This window comes from Delphinus delphis, chromosome 15 (genome assembly GCF_949987515.2).
Source record: "Delphinus delphis chromosome 15, mDelDel1.2, whole genome shotgun sequence".
Classification (NCBI taxonomy): domain Eukaryota; kingdom Metazoa; phylum Chordata; class Mammalia; order Artiodactyla; family Delphinidae; genus Delphinus; species Delphinus delphis.
This window is the reverse complement of record NC_082697.1, coordinates 23,937,547-23,942,470: the sequence shown is the minus strand read 5'-3', so window position 1 is coordinate 23,942,470 and position 4,924 is coordinate 23,937,547.

The following is a 4,924-nucleotide window of genomic DNA, read 5'->3' as shown; positions in this document are numbered from 1 at the left end:
GAAGACATTATGCTTAGTGAAATAAGCCAGTCACAAAAGGACAACTACAATATTATATGAGTCCTCTTACATGAGGTTCCTAGAGTAGTCAACTTCATAGGGACAGAGTGGAATACTGATTGCCAACAGCTGGAGAGAGGGGGTAATGGAGAGTTACTCTTTAATGGGTACAGAGTTTCAGTAGGGAAAGATAAAAAACGTTCTGGAAATGGATGGTGGTGATGATTGCACAGAGCTATACACTGAAAAAATAGTTAAATGGCAAAATTTGTGTTATATATTTTTTAATCACAATTTTAAAAAATATGCCAGGGCCTAAGCCAATATCCTCATTTTTTTTGCCTTATTATTCATGTCCTTAAACCAAAGGAGGTTTTCCTGATATTAGCAAGGATGTAGGGAGCTAGCAGCCAGGGGCCCAGTCGGGCACCTAAACATCCCATAGGTGAAAATAGGAGGAGCATAGGTAACATAGATATTTGTTGCCACATGAAGGCAGCAAAGGAACAGAAACAGGCCACTAGGTAGAAACAGAAATGGCACTAGGTAGAGCACAGTGATTACAAGATTGGGCTCTGAAGTCAAAATCCTCAAGTTCTGAGACCTTGAGCAAATCCAAAGTTCTCGTCATACAAATGAGGGAACTTGGACCAAAAGGAAGAAAAATGACTCATCCTATAGTGTCCAAAGTATTTTTTCCTTTATTTTGTTTGTTTGTAAATCCTTACATGGTTTTTATTTTGTTTTGTGTTCCCAACAGACTATAAGCTCCCCAAAGAAAGTATTTTAGTAATATCATCACCTGTAATATAACTTAACTTTTTTGTGCTGCAGTTGCCTCATCTGCAAGGTGTGGATAAGGGTACCTTACAGATGAGGATTAGAAGATTAAATGAATTAGTAGTGGATTAAATGAATTAGTAGTGGATTAAATGAATTAGTAGATATAAAATGTTTAGAAGAGTGCCTAGCACTTATGATAGCCTCAACAAGCAGCAGGCTAATAGAGGCCTCTGAAGAGGTTACCAGGCTATTTCACAAAATGTTTTGAGCAAGAGAAGCAGTCCTAAGACATCAAGGACTATTCTGGATTCAGATATAGATAAAGAAAAAGCAAATCAATTATTCTTTGATGTGAACAATTTGATTGGCATTTATTGAACTTCTATCTTTATATGTTTGTCCAATGGGCTTAAGCTTTGCAGTGATAAGATTGATAGTGAATACTTAAAACCATGTTTTTAAGAACAACATCAAACAGGAAAAAAATGAAGAAAGAATAAAATCACTTAGAGAGCATAACATTCTACTGTCTGTGGGATTCATCACAACAGTGCCAAATGACAAGGCTATCACATTTGGTTAGGCGAATGGTGTCTTGCAGGAGGACATCACTTGTAAATGGGTGCCACTCACTGGTAGACATTGTAATGTGTAACTTTATTATGGTAATTTACCAGTAGATGGCAGTAAAGTGCCTTGTTGTTACAAAATCAGCTCAACAATTTTCAGACAATAGGAAAAAGATTGCTCTTAGGAAGAAAAGATGGAAAAATAGAAATAGAGTGGTAACTACACAATTGAAAAAAATGGAATAGTATCAAGAAATGACCACAAAAAAAGGAGAAGTATTCTTAGGACTTAAAAACCTGATCTCAGGGCTTCCCTGGTGGTGCAGTGGTTAAGAATCCACCTGCCAATTCAGGGGACATGGGTTCAAGCCCTGGCCCAGGAAGATCCCTCATGCTGCGGAGCAACTAAGCCCGTGCACCACAACTACTGAGCCTGTGCTCTAGAGCCCGCGTGCCACAACTACTGAAGCCCACGTGCCTAGAGCCCGTTCTCCGCAATAAGAGAAGCCACTGCAATGAGAAGCCCGCACAATGCAACGAAGAGTAGCCCCCATTCGCCGCAACCAGAGAAAGCCCGTGCACAGCAACGAAGACCCAACGCAGCCAAAAATAAAAAACAAACAAACAAAAAAACCTGATTTCAAAAATATTCTGAAATTTTAAAACTTTTTATTAGAGTATAACATAACGACGTGAAAATACACAATTCATAAGTGTAAATCCTGAAGAATTTTCACAAAATGAACACACATGTCCAAACATCCAAATCAAGAAATAGAACATTACCAGCCCCACAAAACCCCTTTGTTCTCCCTTTCCAGTTATTACCCACACCCCTGAAAGTAAATAATATTCTGACGTCTAACTTCATAGATTAGGCTCATTGGGTGTTAAACTTTATATAAACGGAAGCATACAAAATGTGCTCTTTTGAGTCTGGCTTCTTTTGCTCAATTTTGTGTTTTTGAGATTCATCTATATTGTTGCATGTAGTTGTAGTTTGTTCCTTTTCATTGCTTCATATGGTTCATTATCTGAATTTGTCACAATTTATCCATTCTACTGATGATGAGCATTTCAGTTTCCACTTTAGGTCTTTTTAAAAAATTTTGGCTGTGCTGGGTCTTCATTGCCTGGGCTCTTTGTTTCAGGCTTCTCTCTAGTTGTGGCACGTGGGCTTCTCCAGTTGTGGTGCACAGGAACCAGAGCACATGGAGTTCAGTAGTTGCAGTGCATGGGCTTCTCTCTAGTTGCCACGTGTGGGTTTAGTTGCCCTATGGCACGCGGGATCTTAGTTCCCTGACCAGGGATTGAACCCACGTCCCCTGCATTGGAAGATGGATTCTTAACAATTGGACCACCAGGGAAGTCCCTAGTTCTATTTTTTTTTTTTTTTTTTTTTGTGGTACACGGGCCTCTCACTGTTGTGGCCTCTCCCGTTGTGGAGCACAGGCTCCAGATGCGCAGGCCCAGTGGCTGTGGCTCACGGGCCTAGCCGCTCTGCGGCATGTGGGATCTTCCCGGACTGGGGCACGAACCCGTGTCCCCTGCATCGGCAGGCGGACTCTCAACCACTGCGCCACCAGGGAAGCCCTATTTATATATTTAAAAAGTAAAATGACCCCCAAGATACCCATGTAACCCCCAAAAGCCTGCTGCGTGGAAGGTCCTATAACATCACTTGAAAGACAGCATAGGAGAGTTGGTATGACCACAGGTGTTACTCAAGCACCTAAAGATATCAGGCAAGGATATTCAAAGTTACATTGGAAACCACCCAAATATCCATCAATAGGAAACTGGTTAAACTGTTTAATGACCTATGGATGCATTGTTATAAATAATTAGGTAAATCCATGTATCTTGATATTGACATGGAAAAATGTCCATGTTATACTGGTAAGTAAAAAAAAAAAAGGATGTTGTAGACACTGTGACCAATATAATCCCATTTTTACTTTTAAATAGAATGATAATATATATCTACAGAAAAAAGTAGTTGGAGGAATACATACTAAATTATTGTCCATGAGATTTTTTGAAAAGTTGAGATTTTGAAGGCATGGATCATCTCTATTATATACTTATGAAATGTCTGATATTTGAATGATGGTTACATCTGTAATCAGGTAAAGTAATAGTTTTTTTTTCAAAGAAGAAAGGGACATGATCTTTGGAGTCAAACAGAGTGCTTTTATATCATGGATCTACCAACTATCAGCTGGGTGACCTTGGACAAGTTACTTCATGTCTCTGAACCACAATTTCCACATCCATAAAATGGAGAAATTAATATCAGCCTCATAAGAATGTTGTACCTACCTCATCAGTTTCATCACATACCATCATTCTCTTAGTATGCTCTAGAATAGGGGTTGGCAAACTAGTGCCCTTAAGCCAAATTGGACCCTGTTTTTGTAAAATAAAGTTTTATGGGAATACAGCCACAGCCATCTGGTTACATGTCTATGCCTGCTTTTGCACTACAACAGCAAAGTTGAGTAGTTACTACAAGGACCATATGGCTTGAAAGACTGAAATATTCATATCTGGCCCTTTGCAGAAAAAGTCTGTTGACTGACCCCTGCTCTAGGAAGAATACACTGGCATTCTTTCTCCTCTTCACCATGGGACCTTTACACACACTGTTCCCTTTGCCTAAAATGACACTCCCACACCCCACATCTAATCCTTTTCTGTCAGTATTACTCATCTCTTCATTACCTTGGGGAAACCTTTGCTGATCCCACCCCACAACTGAACTAGATTACCTTTCCTGTTATACATTCTCATAGCATTCCTCATAGAGTTTATCATGATGGCAATTACCCTAATTATCTGTGCCCTTATTTATTTAATGTTTGACTCCCTATAGACTGCAAATCCATAAAAAAAAAACTGTCTGTCTTTTTCAATCCTGAATCTCCAGTGCCTAACAAAGTACCTGTAATATAATGGATAGGTACATTCATGCATGAACGATATAATTTGTAAAAGGTAGTTATTGTCTGATATATACTGTATAAAGTATACTTTATAACAAATATTTTACCTAGTAGATGTGCAAATGGTTAAGAGCATAGATTAGGGGTTCAACATCCTGAGATTGAATCCCAATTCTTCCACTTAATACATGAGGAACATTAGACAAGCTCCTTAATCTTTTTTGCCAGTGTCCCATCTGTAAAATGGGAATAATATTAGTACCAACCTCATAAAGTGTGTAATGAAGATTTATAATGTAATTAATATTATCTACATAAAGCATTTAGCATAGAGCCTGGTACACATTAAGTGTTCAATAGATTCTATCTATAATTATAATTATTTTTATTAGTGCAAGTCTTTGATGGATAGCAGATATTGTTACAACCCCCACAAAGTTGACTCCAGCTTGCCCTGGAGTCAGGGCTACTGCGACAAGGTGAGCCAAGGTCTCCTCTCTCACTCCCACTCCCAACACAGCCAAACATAAATCAGGTCAGAGCCATGGTTAAGCAATATTCTTTCTTTAATTCCCCTTTGCAAATGGAAGCCCCTGAGCTGGTCCCCACCCCCACCCCTACCCCACA